Raw genomic sequence first — 16,436 nt, forward strand, 5'->3', positions numbered from 1 at the left:
CGAGTGAAATCCTCCCATCCACATACAGGTGTCGTCTCTCATGTAGGATCAAAGTCCAGCCACCAGACACTTCTGGCAACATTCCAGGACTCCCGAGCCCCCCAAGGGTGGTCTCGGTCACTCTGCACCTCAGTCCCGAGGTTCTGAGATCCCACAGCAAGCTGCGCTGATAATCCCAGTGTTGCGCAGCTTCCTTCTTCACCTTTCCGAAGCTGCCGCTCTCTCTGGCTCCCGGAGGTGAAGAAGCGGCTTCTTCGCCAAAAGATGATTGTGGCGGTCACAGTGCTCTCCGCAGCGCGGCTTCTGCCGAAAGACACCCGGGAGCGGCTCTTAGCTCCGGAGAGCATCGTACTTTCGTCTTTAGAAACTCTTGTCGTCTACATCTCCGCCAAAAGCTTTTCCACTATGTCTGGCAAGGAGAAACTGTGCCAGTACAGAAAACATCTCCCATCGTGTTCTAGAAGAAGCACTAAGTTCTGCCGAGTGTTTTGAAAGGAGAGAAAAAAAGGTGTCCAAAATAGCTTCCGATCGAATGCTCATGTGTTTGGAAAATGCAGGAGAGTGCTAAGACACTCTTTTCTATCAGTTGGCAATCCGCGAACACAATCCCAGTGTTGTGCAGCTTCCTTCTTCACCTTTCCGAAGCTGCCGCTCTCTCCGGCTCCCGGAGGTAAAGAAGCGGCTTCTTCGCGCAAACACGATTGTGGCGGTAACAGTTCTCTCCGGAGGGCGGCTTCTGCCGAAAGACGCCCGGGAGCGGCTCTTAGCTCCGGAGAGCATCTTTCCTTCGTCTTTAGCATCTCTTGTCTTCCACATCTTAGACAAAAAACTTTTCCACTATGTCTGGCAAGGAGAAACTGTGCCAGCACAGAAAACATCTCCCACCATTCTCTAGAAGTGTCACGGAGGTCTGCCGAGTGTTTTGAAAGAAGAGAAAGAAAGTTGTCCAAAATAGGTTCCAATCGAATGCCCATGTGTTTGGAAATGGCAGGAGAGTGCTAAGGTACTCTTTTCTATCAGTTGGCAAGCTGCGCACACAATCCCAGTGTTGTGCAGCTTCCTTCTTCACCTTTCTGAGGCTGCCGCACTCTCCGGCTCCCGGAGGCGAAGAAGCGGCTTCTTCACGCAAAGACGATTTTGGCGGTCACAGTGCTCACCTAAGAGCGGCTTTTGCCGAATGACGCCCGGGAGTGGCACTTACCTCTGGAGAGCATCCTACCTTAATCTTTAGAGTCTCTTGTCGTCTACATCTAAGCCAAAAGCTTTTCCACTATTTCTGGCAAGGAGAAACTGTGCCAGCACAGAAAACATCTCCCATCGTGTTCTAGAAGTTTCAGGGAGGTCTGCCGAGTGTTTTGCAAGAAGAAAGAGAAAGCTATCCAAAACAGCTTCCAAATGAATGTCTATGTCTTCGGAAAAGGCAGGAGAGGGGAAAGAACTGTTTTCTATCAGTTGGCAAGCTGCACACAAAATCCCAGTGTTGTGCAGCATCCTTCATTTCCTTTCCAGAGCTGTCGCTCCGCCGGCTCCCGGAGGCGAAGAAGCGGCTTCTTTGTGCAAAGACGATTGTGGCGGTCCCAGTCTTGTCCTTAGCGCGGCTTCGGCCAAAGGATGCCCGGGAGGGGCTCTTAGCTCTGGAGAGCATCGTACCTTCGTCTTTAGCGTCTCTTCTAATCTACTTCTTACCCAAAAGCTTTTCCACTATGTCTGGCAAGGAGAAACTGTGCCAGCACAGAAAACATCTTCCATCGTGTTCTAGAATTTGCATGGATGTCTGCCGAGTGTTTTGCAAGAAGACGATGAGATTTGCCTACAACAGCTTCCAATCGAATTCTCATGTGATTGTAGAAGGCAGGAGCGTGCTAAGGTACTGTTTTCTATCAGTTGGCAAGCCGCGAACACAATCCCAGTGTTGTGCAGCTTCCTTCTTCACCTTTCCGAAGCTGCCGCTCTCTCCGGCTCCCGGAGGCAAAGAAGCGACTTCTTCGTGCAGAGACAATTGTGGTGGTCACAGTGCTCTCCGTAGCGCGGCTTTTGCCTAAAGACGCCCGGGAGCGGCTCTTAGCTCCGGAGAGCATCGTACCTTCGTCTTTAGCGTCTCTTGTCGTCTACATCTTAGCCAAAAGCTTTTCCCCTATGTCTGGCAAGCAGAAACTCTGCCAGCACAGAAAAAATCTCCCATTGTGTTCTAGAAGTTGCTCAGAGGTCTGCCGAGTGTTTTGTAAGAAGACGAACAGAATTGCGTGAAACAGCTTCCAATCGAATGCTCATGTGTTTGGAAAAGGCAGGAGAGTGCTAAGGTACTATTTTCTAACAGTTGTCAAGCTGCGCGCACAATCCTAGTTTTGTGCAGCTTCCTTCTTCACCTTTCGGAAGCTGCCGCTCTCTCTGGCTCCCGGAGGCGAAGAAGCGGCTTCTTTGCGCAAAGAGTTATTGTGGCGGTCACAGTGCTCTCCGTAGCGCAGCTTCGGCCGAAAGACGCCCATGAGCGGCTCTTAGGTCCGGAGAGCATCCTACCTTAATCTTTAGAGTCTCTTGTCGTCTACATCTAAGCCAAAAGCTTTTCCACTATGTCTAGCAAGGAGAAACTGTGCCAGCACAGAAAACATCTTCCATCGCGTTCTAGAAGTTGCATGGATGTCTGCCGAGTGTTTTGCAAGAAGACGATGAGATTTGCCTACAACAGCTTCCAATCGAATTCCCATGTGATTGGAGAAGGCAGGAGCGTGCTAAGGTACTGTTTTCTATCAGTTGGCAAGCCGCGAACACAATCCCAGTGTTGTGCAGCTTCCTTCTTCACCTTTCCGAAGCTGCCGCTCTCTCCGGCTCCCGGAGGCGAAGAAGCGGCTTCTTCGGGCAAAGACGATTGTGGCGGTCACAGTGCTCTCCGCAGCGCGGCTTCTCTCGAAAGACGCTTGGGAGCGGCTCTTAGCTACGGAGAGCATCGTAACTTCGTCTTTCGCGTCTCTTGTCGTCTACATCTTACCCAAAAGCTTTTCCCCTATGTCTGGAATAGAGGAAACTGTGCCAGCACAGAAAACCTCTCCCATCCTGTTCTAGAAGTTGCACGGAGGTCTGCAGAGTGTTTTGTAAGAAGACGAAGAGAGTTGCCCAAAACAGCTTCCAATCGAATGCTCATGTGTTTGGAAAAGGTAGGAGAGTGCTAAGGTACTGTTTTCTATCAGTTGGCAAGCTGCGAACACAATCCCAGTGTTGTGCAGCTTCCTTCTTCACCTTTCCGAAGCTGCGGCTCTCTCCGGCTCCCGGAGGCGAAGAAGCGGCCCGTTTGCGCAAAGACGATTATGGCGGTCACAGTGGTCTCCGCAGCGCGGCTTCTGCTGAAAGACGCCCGGGAGCGGCTCTTAGCTCTGGAGAGAATCGTACCCTCCTCTTTACCATCTCTTGTCGTCTACATCTTTGCCAAAAGCTTTTCCACTATGTCTGGCAAGGAGAAACTGTGCCAGCACAGAAAACATCTCCCATCGTGTTCTAGAAGTTTCAGGGAGGTCTGCCAAGTGTTTTGCAAGAAGAAGGAGAAAGCTATCCAAAACAGCTTCCAAATGAATGCCCATGTCTTCGGAAAAGGCAGGAGAGTGGTAAGGAACTGTTTTCTATCAGTTGGCAAGCTGCGCACAAAATCCCAGTGTTGTGCATCTTCCTTCATCTCCTTTCCAGAGCTGTCGCTTCGCCGGCTCCCGGAGGTGAAGAAGCGGCTTCTTTGTGCAAAGACGATTGTGGCGGTCACAGTCTTCTCCTTAGCGCGGCTTCTGCCGAAGGATCCCGGGAGGGGCTCTTAGCTCCGGAGAGCATCATACCTTCGTCTTTAGCGTCTCCTGATGTCTACATCTTAGCCAAAAGCTTTTCCACTATGTCTGGCAAGGAGAAACTGTGCCAGCACAGAAACCATCTCCCATCGTGTTCTAGAAGTTGCCCGGAGGTCTGTCGAATGTTTTGTAAGAAGACGAACAGAATTGCCTAAAACAGCTTCCAATCGAATGCTCATGTGTTTGGAAAAGGCAGGAGAGTGCTAAGGTCCTTTTTTCTATCAGTTGGCAAGCTGCGCTCACAATCCCAGTGTTGTGCAGCTTCCTTCTTCACCTTTCCGAAAATGCCGCTCTCTCCGGCTCCCGGAGGCGAGGAAGCGGCTTCTTCGTGTGGGGACGATTGTGGCGGTCACAGTGCTCTCCGCAGCGCGGCTTCTGCCGAAAGACGCCCGGGAGCGGCTCTTACGTCCTGAGAGCATCGTACCTTCGTGTTTAGCGTCTCTTGTCGTCGACATTTAAGTAAAAGCTTTTCCCCTATGTCTGGCAAGGAGAAACTGTGCCAGCACAGAAAACCCCTCCCATCGTGTTCTAGAAGTTGCACGGAGGTCTGCCGAGTGTTTTGCAAGAAGACGAAGAGAGATGCCTAAAACAGCTTCCAATCAAATGCTCATGTGATAGGAAAAGGTAGGAGAGTGCTAAGGTACTGTTTTCTATCAGTTGGCAAGCTGCGCACACAATCCCAGTGTTTTGCATCTTCCTTCTTTACCTTTCCGAAGCTGACGCTCTCTCTGGCTCCCCGAGGCGAAGAAGGGGCTTCTTCGCGCAAAGGCGATTGTGCCGGTCACAGTGCTCTCCCAGCGCGGATTCTGCGGAAGGACACCCGGGAGCGGCTCTTAGCTCCGGAGAGCATCGTACCTTCGTCTTTAGTGTCTCTTGTCGTCTGCATCTTAGCCAAAAGCTTTTCCATTATGTCTGGCAAGGAGAAACTGTGCCAGCATAGAAAACATCTCCCATCGTGCTCTAGAAGTTGCAGAGAGGTCTGCTGAGTGTTTTGCAAGACGACGAACAGAGTTGCCTAAAACAGCTTCCAATCGAATGCTCATGTGATTGGAAAAGGCAGGAGAGTGCTAAGGTACTGCTTTCTATCAGTTGGCAAGCTGCGCGCACAATCCCAGTGTTGTGCAGCTTCCTACTTCGCCTTTCTGAAGCGGCCGCTCTCTCCGGCTCCTGGAGGTGAAGAAGCGGCTTCTTTGTGCAAAGACGATTATGGCGGTCACAGTGCTCTCCGCAGCGCAGCTTCTGCCGAAAGACGCCCGGGAGCGGCTCTCAGCTCCGGAGAGCATAGTACCTTCGTCTTTAGCGTCTCTTGTCTTCGACATCTTAGCCAAAAGCTTTTCCACTATGTCTGGCAAAGAGAAACTGTGCCAGCACCGAAAACATCTCCCATCGTGTTCTAGAAGTTGCACGGAGGTCTGCCGAGTGTTTTGCAAGAAGACGAAGAGAGTGTCTAAAACAGCTTCCAATCGAATGCTCATGTGTTTGGAAAAGGCAGGAGAGTGCTAAAGTACTGTTTTCTATCAGTTGGCAAGCTGCGCACACAATCCCAGTGTTGTGCAGCTTCCTTCTTCACCTTTACGAAGCTGCCGCTCTCTCCGGCTCCAGGAGGCGAAGAAGCGGCCCGTTTGCGCAAAGACGATTATGGCGGTCACAGTGGTCTCCGCAGCGCGGCTTCTGCTGAAAGACGCCCGGGAGCGGCTCTTAGCTCTGGAGAGAATCGTACCCTCCTCTTTACCATCTCTTGTCGTCTACATCTTTGCCAAAAGCTTTTCCACTATGTCTGGCAAGGAGAAACTGTGCCAGCACAGAAAACATCTCCCATCGTGTTCTAGAAGTTTCAGGGAGGTCTGCCAAGTGTTTTGCAAGAAGAAAGAGAAAGCTATCCAAAACAGCTTCCAAATGAATGCCCATGTCTTCGGAAAAGGCAGGAGAGTGGTAAGGAACTGTTTTCTATCAGTTGGCAAGCTGCGCACAAAATCCCAGTGTTGTGCATCTTCCTTCATCTCCTTTCCAGAGCTGTCGCTTCGCCGGCTCCCGGAGGTGAAGAAGCGGCTTCTTTGTGCAAAGACGATTGTGGCGGTCACAGTCTTCTCCTTAGCGCGGCTTCTGCCGAAGGATCCCGGGAGGGGCTCTTAGCTCCGGAGAGCATCATACCTTCGTCTTTAGCGTCTCCTGATGTCTACATCTTAGCCAAAAGCTTTTCCACTATGTCTGGCAAGGAGAAACTGTGCCAGCACAGAAACCATCTCCCATCGTGTTCTAGAAGTTGCCCGGAGGTCTGTCGAATGTTTTGTAAGAAGACGAACAGAATTGCCTAAAACAGCTTCCAATCGAATGCTCATGTGTTTGGAAAAGGCAGGAGAGTGCTAAGGTCCTTTTTTCTATCAGTTGGCAAGCTGCGCTCACAATCCCAGTGTTGTGCAGCTTCCTTCTTCACCTTTCCGAAAATGCCGCTCTCTCCGGCTCCCGGAGGCGAGGAAGCGGCTTCTTCGTGTGGGGACGATTGTGGCGGTCACAGTGCTCTCCGCAGCGCGGCTTCTGCCGAAAGATGCCCGGGAGCGGCTCTTACGTCCTGAGAGCATCGTACCTTCGTGTTTAGCGTCTCTTGTCGTCGACATTTAAGTAAAAGCTTTTCCCCTATGTCTGGCAAGGAGAAACTGTGCCAGCACAGAAAACCCCTCCCATCGTGTTCTAGAAGTTGCACGGAGGTCTGCCGAGTGTTTTGCAAGAAAACAAAGAGAGATGCCTAAAACAGCTTCCAATCAAATGCTCATGTGATAGGAAAAGGTAGGAGAGTGCTAAGGTACTGTTTTCTATCAGTTGGCAAGCTGCGCACACAATCCCAGTGTTTTGCATCTTCCTTCTTTACCTTTCCGAAGCTGACGCTCTCTCTGGCTCCCCGAGGCGAAGAAGGGGCTTCTTCGCGCAAAGGCGATTGTGCCGGTCACAGTGCTCTCCCAGCGCGGATTCTGCGGAAGGACACCCGGGAGCGGCTCTTAGCTCCGGAGAGCATCGTACCTTCGTCTTTAGTGTCTCTTGTCGTCTGCATCTTAGCCAAAAGCTTTTCCATTATGTCTGGCAAGGAGAAACTGTGCCAGCATAGAAAACATCTCCCATCGTGCTCTAGAAGTTGCAGAGAGGTCTGCTGAGTGTTTTGCAAGACGACGAACAGAGTTGCCTAAAACAGCTTCCAATCGAATGCTCATGTGATTGGAAAAGGCAGGAGAGTGCTAAGGTACTGCTTTCTATCAGTTGGCAAGCTGCGCGCACAATCCCAGTGTTGTGCAGCTTCCTACTTCGCCTTTCTGAAGCGGCCGCTCTCTCCGGCTCCTGGAGGTGAAGAAGCGGCTTCTTTGTGCAAAGACGATTATGGCGGTCACAGTGCTCTCCGCAGCGCAGCTTCTGCCGAAAGACGCCCGGGAGCGGCTCTCAGCTCCGGAGAGCATAGTACCTTCGTCTTTAGCGTCTCTTGTCTTCGACATCTTAGCCAAAAGCTTTTCCACTATGTCTGGCAAAGAGAAACTGTGCCAGCACCGAAAACATCTCCCATCGTGTTCTAGAAGTTGCACGGAGGTCTGCCGAGTGTTTTGCAAGAAGACGAAGAGAGTGTCTAAAACAGCTTCCAATCGAATGCTCATGTGTTTGGAAAAGGCAGGAGAGTGCTAAAGTACTGTTTTCTATCAGTTGGCAAGCTGCGCACACAATCCCAGTGTTGTGCAGCTTCCTTCTTCACCTTTACGAAGCTGCCGCTCTCTCCGGCTCCAGGAGGCGAAGAAGCGGCCCGTTTGCGCAAAGACGATTATGGCGGTCACAGTGGTCTCCGCAGCGCGGCTTCTGCCGAAAGACGCCCGGGATCGGCTCATTGCTCCGGAGAGCATCGTACCTTCGTTTTTAGCCTATCTTGTCGTCGACAACTTAGCCAAAAGCTTTTCCACAATGTCTAGCAAGGAAAAACTCTGCCAGCACAGAAAACATCTCCCATCGTGTTCTAGAAGTTACAGGGAGGTCTGCCGAGTGTTTTGCAAGAAGACGAAGAGAGTTGCCTAAAACAAATTCCAGTCGAATGCTCATGTGTTTGGAAAAGGCAGGAGAGTGCTATGGTACTGTTTTCTATCAGTTGGCAAGCTGCGCACACAATCCCAGGGTTGTGCCGCTTCCTTCTTCACCTTTCCGAAGCTGCCGCTGTCTCCAGCTCCCGGAGGCGAAGAAGCGGCTTCTTCGCGCAAAGACGATTGTGGCGGTCACAGTGCGCTCCGCAGCGCGGCTTCTGCCGAAAGACGCCCGGGAGCGGCTCTTAGCTCCGGAGAGAATTGTACCTTCGTCTTTAGAGTCTCTTGTCGTCTACATCTTAGCCAAAAGCTTTTCCACTATGTCTGGCAAGGAGAAACTGTGCCAGCACAGAAAACATCTCCCGTCGTTTTCTAGAAGTTGCCCGGAGTTCTGCCGAGTGTTTTGAATGAAGACGAACAGAGTTGCCCAAAACAGCTTCCAATCGAATGCTCATGTGTTTGGAAAAGGAAGGAGAGTTCTAAGGTACTATTTTCTATCAGTCGGCAAGCTGCGCTCGCAATCCCAGCATTGTGCAGCTTCCTTCTTCACCTTTCCGAAGCTGCCGCTCTCTCCGGCTCCCGGAGGCAAAGAAGCGGCTTCTTCGCGCAAAGACGATTGTGCCGGCCACAGTGCTCGCCCAGCGCGGCTTCTGCGGAAGGACACCCGGGAGCGGCTCTTAGCTCCGGAGAGCATCGTGCCTTCGTCTTTAGCGTCTCTTGTCGTCTACATCTTAGCCAGGAGCTTTTCCACTATGTCTGGCAAGGAGAAATGGACCCAGCACAGAAAACATCTCCCATCGCGTTCTAGAAGTTACTCGGAGGTCTGTCGAGTGTTTTGCAAGAAGACAAAGAGAGTTGCCCGAAACAGCTTCCAATCGAACGCTCATGTGTTTGGAAAAGGCAGGAGAGTCCTAAGGTGTTGGACATGAAGGGGAGACGACCATCCTTTAATGCATCGAACTCCAGTTTTTTTGATCAATCAATCACCTTAAATAACAAAGTTAACGAACTTCATGCATATTCTGTAATCCAATTTCATAATAGGCTAACAGAGAAACTTCTAACCACTCCTCTTGTTTTAGAATACCTACAATTGTTTATTAAAAACAGAACCAGAGTTCCCAAAACTTCTTCATCCGTTCTCAGGGTGCCAGCCTTTCCCAGAGACGGTGTTCTTCTTGTTATGGGAAGACAGCCTGAGAACTTTATTTTTTATAAAGGGAGTCTAATTGTTTATAGAAATCAGAAGGCTGAGAACTGCGTTAGGACTGCTTTACTTTTTCCGTTTACTTTTCTCTCAATTGTATGTCTCATGGCCCTTTTCTTCAAGTCATTCTTGAAAAACTCTCCAACATTTCCCCCGGTTTTTTTTCTTTGGGAGAAATATATCCCTATAGCATATATTACAAGGTTTCTTAACCATGGACCCAATCCTGAGCTTTTAAGCCATTCATCAATTCCCAATCCTTTTTCTTCCTTAAGGCTGTTAAGCCCCAGTAGTAGCTCTTTTAACTTAGCATGAATAGATACAGAATGATCAGATAAGTTCATGCAACACATCCCTTCAAACTCTTCACACCCATGGCCTTGTGCTAGCAAGTGTTGTCGATACATTATCTCTAGGTTGACTAAAATGTGCTACCTTTAATTCTTCAGCTACTACTATACTAAGCAAGATAACAAAAGTGAACTTTATTTTTCTGTGTTTTTATATTGACCTTCTTTTTCTTCTCTGTTTTTAACCTTACTGTTCCTGACACCTGAAGACCACACCTTTGTAACCTTCTAATGCAGTTATCTAATGCTTAATTGGGATCTCCTCTTATAGGACCTACAACAGAATGTTGTGTTAAAGGCACCAGTTTTCTACACCCTATCGAGGCTATATATGATGCACTTTTAGCTTTAACCCCTTTCAAAATACACTGTACCTCTCACCGATAATAAGCTAAGATTTACTGCTCATGAGATTCATAAAGGTCTAAAGCTGAGGCAGTGTTTAGCTCTGTCTCATTCCGTAGTGCCCACTCCCAATTATATTCCCAGGTCGTCCGGCAACGGCGTGTTACGGCCTTATCAGGCATTGCCGAACAGGTGGTAATTGGACTAAGAAAAGAAAGCTGTTAGCTGTTTTCATTCATGCAAACCTGGAGAGGAGGTGAAAAAGTCTGAAAATGATTCTTTCTGTCCTTGAAATTATCACATCCACCTTTTTCATGGGTCTCTCAGAAAGGTTCAAAGTCAGTTTTCAGTCTGTAATCCTTTAGTCATTTGGCTCAAATGGCATCAACTGGGCGATTCTCAGTCCTTTGTTAATTTGGAGTGGTGAAAAAGTAGTATGCATTTAAAGCACTTAAAATATTTAACTTAAAATTTACAGAACTGACAGGAAGATGTCATACAGCAGACTAGCAAGTAGGACAGAGACACCAGTACAGAGTAGATGGCAAACATTTGTCATTCTCGTATTTTTAAAACTGATAAACAGAGATCACTAGATAACTAACTTGCACACTTCTGTAAAAGCATGATCTGAGAAACTAAAGCTATTTCCCAGTAAGGAGTAGGACTTACTGTAGTATCTTTTTTGCAAATAAATCGGACCCCAGCAAACAAAAGATGCTTAGGGTTTTTTCCATTTTTATCTTTTTACTGGTGTGTTCTGTGACACAGACAATCAATACCAATGTAAGACCTATTTTTATCTAATAGAAACACTTGGAGCAAAACTTTAACAAATCTTCCTAACAAATGAGTATGGCTTCCAGCTCCCAGTAGGAAATAATATTTGATTCATATTCAGAGAATTAATAGCCTTTGCAATTGGAGACAAGATGTCACTTGAAAACTCATAACTTTTTTAAAAAAGTGTTCTGGAAGATACAGACTTAGAAAGCAGCAATAAATTAATGCTCCAAGAATTTTAGAATATATGAAAGTAATTTACAAGATTAGCTGCTTTGAGGAAATTATGCCTAAAATAAATATACTAAATGGAATTATTAAAATAAAGTTAATTTCAGTTACTCCTTCATCCTCTGGGAAGTCTAACAAGACTAATTATAGCAGACTTATTTGCAAAACATGTAAAATCACTTAAATCTAATAAAACTTATCTATAACAAAATTTAGCTGACTTTAAATTCTACATACCTCAAACCCAACATAATCTAAACAGAATCCAGCTTTACCCAAACTTAATAACACTCAAACTTAACAGGATCTAACTTAACTTACTTAATCACTTAAACTTAACAGGAGATAAACTTGACAGGACTTAACCTTAACAGTATTTGACATTTAATGGCACTTAATTGATAATCCAACTTAAACTACTTAATAACAGATAAAACTTACTATAGAAATAAAATATAGCATTTACTATAACTTACTTACAGGCCTGATTCTAAAATATTAAGCTAAAATAACTTTCTTCACGTGTTTGCTATAGCATTTTTATACTTAAATACACTTAAACACAAATTCATTTAAGGTGCACCTGTGAAAAAATTCTTTTGAATTCAGTGCTTGCTTTTACATCTATCACATTTAAACCATGCTTAAAGAATACAAAAAACACACTCATTGCATCTCACTCACACAATCATTCCAACACATCTTAACATCCTCAACTTTTTCAAAACACAGCTTTAGAGTCTGATGTTTCATTGACCCAGCCATCTGGGTTTCTGATGTTCAAAGTGTCCGATAATACAGGTGTTTCCAAGACAGCATAACCAATGCCGAGCCAAATAGGCCGAAATTTGACTCCTGCATTCATTTACGCTGATTTCTGCTTTACAGTCTGTGCTGGGGAGAACAAAAGATCTCTCTAACTTAGGTGAAAAACATCCTGACAGCAATAGTCCTTGGTGTCGCTTGTTTAGTTTCACTAGTCTTTTAATTGCAATAGGAATCTTTTCTTTTGTTGACAAGAGTCACAGTTATTACCGCTGTTAGATCTTAAACTGTAGCTTTTGCCGGCTGCGGGGCAGAGGGAGAAACGTTCCCGCTTGAAAAGGCGCTCCGGTCCCGCAAAATCGGAATCCGCTAAGGAGTGTGCAATAACTCACTTGCAGAATCAACTAGCCCTGAAAATGGATGGCGCTGGACGCTCATTAGAGCCCAGAAAAGGTGCTGGTCAATCATTTTTCTTACAACTAGCCTAAGGGAACACAAATTCAGTGGCCATCATAATGATAACAATCCAACGAAAACTATCAATGCACAGCATGATTGCTCCTCCATCACCTGCTCTCTGATGTCCAGTCACTGTTCCCAAGCAGCAACCGGCCGCCCGTGGACATCTGGCCCCCAGTTCACACATGAGGGCGACGCGACTCCGGTCGCTCCCCCCGCCGCTCTTTGATCACTCCCGGCGTGGCTCTCAGGGTGGCGCAGCTTGGTTTCTGCGGCGGCGGCTCCGCTCTCAGGGCGGCGCGCCCGTGCCGAGTTCGGAGTAGCACAGTACCACAATTCCACCATAAATCACTGAATTCACACATTTCCGTTAATCCGTAAACCATATGGAAAATCCCTTTACCGTAACTATAAGTCCAAAGCCCTGTTAAATCCTTCTACTAATTCATATCTGCTCTGCATTGCGGGTCACTCCCTTCGGGGCGGTTCTGCTTCGCCCGCGGCGGCTCCCTTTTGCGGAGGGTTAGAGGCTCCCTGCTGCGGAGGGTTAGAGGCAGGATAGAATACGGATGCTGCAGCGATGACTTCTGTTGGTGCCTGGCATTCCCGGCGCAAGTGGCCCGTGCCTTCGCATCGGCAGCATTTCGTGCGGCCTCCTTTATTTGATGCTGCAAACGCAGCTGACGTTTGAAGAGGTGCAAGAGCGGCTAACACCTGAGTCTGAGAGGACTTTGCTTGTTCTTGTAAGCCTACTCCTAACTGTTTTATTGCGTCTACTACAAGAGCCTGTTGTCCGGTTGGTATAAGAGCCATCCTTTCTAATGCTTCCTCTACAGTCCAATTCGCACCTAAGGCATTAAGTATGTTTCTAGTAGCAGAATTACAATTTTGAAGGACACACTGCCTGAGTAGGACCTCGCGCAAATATTCAGGCACGCCTGCTCTCTTAATTGCAGCCACAGCTCTACCAACAAAAGCATCAAATGCTTCCTCTCTGCCTTGCTTAATTCCTACAGACACTGGTATCTCTCCCGGTTCCTTCACCATGTCTATTGCGAGTCTGACTAACCGCATTGCCTCCCGGCACTTTTCTTGGCCTATTAAAGCTTGTGCCTCAGTTCGAAGGAAAGGTCCCAGACCCATAAGCTCATTTATAGTGATACCATGCAAGGGGTCGCCTGGCTGTCTCTGAACTGCTACGCACTCATTTACGAGCCCTTGCCAATGGGCATTAAACAGCAATTGTTGATGTTGGGTAAAGATTAATTTCACTATGCCACGACAATCATTAACAAGGAGAATGCTAGTGTCAAAAATATAGTCGAGCATTTGCCTGGCTGGTTCGCTTTTAGATCCAAACTGACTAACAGTAGCTCGCAATTGAGATAACATTTTCCAGTCAAGAGCACTGATCGTCGCCCGAATTCCCCCCCCCGCCTGAGGGGTAAAAACAACTGGACAAGCCAGTTCGTTAGCCATGCTCATTAGCTCCTGATCTCCCTTTTCCATGGCATCTTTGGCCAGGGCAGCCCACGCATCTCTTCTATCCCTGGCAATCGTCACCGCCAAATCGTTTTCCGACCTAGGGACCGACTGATTGCTTTTTGGGAACGGAGTATACGTTTGTGGCCCCGGCTGCTGAGAGATAGCAGATACGGGAGAATCAAAAGTGCTCTGTGTAGCCTGCGGCAAAGCAGACAACAAAGCACCCCGCGGAGCTTGGCTCGTTAGGGGGGGCTGCGAAGCGGGTGAAAAAGCAGCCTGCGTAACCTGGCTTGTAGGCTGGCTCGTAGCCGGGCTTGTAGCCTGGCTCATTAAGGGGGGCTGCTTGGCGGGCAGTGAGGCGGACTGCACCTGGCTCATTAAGGCAGCCCTTTTTTCAGCTTGAAATTGCAGCAGTTCGGTGTTAACGACCCGCCATAATTTACCCAACTTCCTGGCAGTTTTATCATCATCTAAAGTAGCCTGCCACAATAAATCACCAAATTTACGCCACTCAGACAATATGTGAACTATTTGAGGATTAACAAAGATTCCCCTCTCTACACCATAAGCTAAAAGACCCGGTAATTCATTCTGTAAATCAATTCCCTTAATCTGCCTCTTTTGCAGAAAAGTTATAAAAAGTTCATATGCGGCTTGCCGTTCCATACCTATGTTAATGAGCGTGCTCTGCAGCACCTCCGGCGTCAGGCCACATGTACCAGCCAAGACTCTTCTATAAGGTCGCTTGGGGCCCGGCACGTCTCGGCGGCTTTTGTCCGCTTTGTATTCATGCTTAAAGCCGTTCCGCAGCTGCTCCTCGGAACCTGGACAAGTCCTCACCTCCCTGTGGTTTTCGCAATCCCCAAGAGCGTTCGTTCGCGTTCGTTATGCTCTATCACGTCCAGGGGTAAACCATTGGTTGGAGATGAGGGGGAGACGACCATCCTTTAATGCATCGAACTCCAATTTTATTGATCAATCAATCACCTTAAATAACAAAGTTAACGAACTTCATGCATATTCTGTAATCAAATTTCATGATAGGCTAACAGAGAAACATCTAACCACTACTCTTGTTTTAGAATACCTACAATTGTTTATTAAAAACAGAACCAGAGTTCCCAAAACTTCATCATCAGTTCTCAGGGTGCCAGCCTTTCCCAGAGACGGTATTCTTCTTGTTATGGGAAGACAGCCTGAGAACTTTATTGTTTATAAAGAGAGTCTAATTGTTTATAGAAATCAGAAGTCTGAGAACTGCGTTAGGAATGCTTTACATTTTCCCTTTACTTTTCTCTCAATTGAATGTCTCATGGCCCGTTTCTTCAAGCCATTCTTGAAAAACTCTCCAACACTAAGGTACTGTTTTCTATCAGTTGGCAAGCTGCGCTCACAATCCCAGTGTTCTGCAGCTTACTTCTTCCCTTTCCGAAGCTGTCGCTCCCTCCGACTCCCGGAGGTGAAGAAGCGGCTTCTTCGCGCAAAGACGATTGTGGCGGTCACAGTGCTCTCCGCAACGCGGCTTCTGCCGAAAGACGCCCGGGAGCGGCTCTTGCCTCCGAAGAACATCGTACCTTCGTCTTTAGCATCTCTTGTCATCTACATCTTAGCCAAAATCTTCTCCACTATGTCTGGCAAGGAGAAACTGTGCCAGCACAGAACACATCTCCCATCGTATTCTAGAAGTTGCACTGAGGTCTGCCGATGGTTTTGCAAGAAGACAGAGAGAGTTCCTAAAACAGCTTCCAATCGAATGCTCATGTGATTGGAATAGTCAGGAGAGTGCTAAGGTACTGTTTTCTATCAGTTGGCAGGCTGCGCACACAATCCCAGTGTTGTGCAGCTTCCTTCTTCACCTTTCCGAAGCTGGCGCTCTCTCCGGCTCCTAGAGGCGAAGAAGCGGCTTCTTCGCGCAAAGACGATTGGAGCGGTCACAGTGCTCCCACAGCGCGGCTTCTGCCTAAAGACACCCAGGAGAACCTTTTAGCTCCGGAGAGCATCGTACCTTCGTCTTTAGCGTCTCTTGTCGTCTAAACCTTAGCTAAAAGCTTTTCCACTATGTCCGGCAAGGAGAAAGTGTGCCAGCACAGAAAACATCTCCCATCGTGTTCTAGAAGTAGCATGGAGGTGGGTCGAGTGTTTTGCAAGAAGACGAAGACAGTTTCCGAAAACAGCTTCCAATCGAATGCTCATGTGTATGGAAAAGGCAGGAGAGTGCTAAGGTACAGTTTTCTATCAGTTGGCAAGCTGCGCACACAATCCCAGTGTTGTGCAGCTTCCTTCTGCACCTATCTGAAGCTGCCGCTCTCTCCGGCTCCCAAAGGCAAAGAAGCGGCTTCTTCGCGCAAAGACGATTGTAGCGGTCACAGTGCTCCCACAGAGCGGCTTCTGCCGAAAGGCACCCAGTAGCAACTTTTACCTCCGGACAGCATTGTAACTTTGTCTTTAGCGTCTCTTGTAGTCTACATCTTAGCCAAAAGCTTTTCCAATATGTCTGGCAAGGGGAAATTGTGCAGCACATAAAACATCTCCCATCGTGTTCTAGAAGTTACACGGAGGTCTGCCGAGTTTTTTGCAAGAGGAGGAAGAGAGGTTCCCGAAACACATTCAACCGAATGCTCTTGTGATTGGAATATTAAGGAGAGTGCTGAGGTGCTGTTTTCTATCAGCTGGCAAGCCGCGCTCAGAATCCCAGTGTTGTGCAGCTTACTTCTTCACCATTCCGAAGCTGCTGCTCTCCCCGGCTCCCGGAGGCGAAGAAGCGGCTTCTTCGCGCAAAGACGATTGGGCCGGTCACAGCGCTCTCTGGAGCGCGGCTTGTGCCGAAAGGCGCCCGGGAGCGACTCTTAGCTCCGGAGATCATCGTACCTTCGTCTTTAGCGTCTCTTGTCGTCTACATCTTAGCCAAAAGCTTTTCCAATATGTCTGGCAAGGGGAAATT

This window comes from Melozone crissalis, unplaced genomic scaffold (genome assembly GCF_028551555.1).
Source record: "Melozone crissalis strain CALT ecotype California unplaced genomic scaffold, PUWL_Pcris_2 ptg000105l_1, whole genome shotgun sequence".
NCBI classification, from domain to species: domain Eukaryota; kingdom Metazoa; phylum Chordata; class Aves; order Passeriformes; family Passerellidae; genus Melozone; species Melozone crissalis.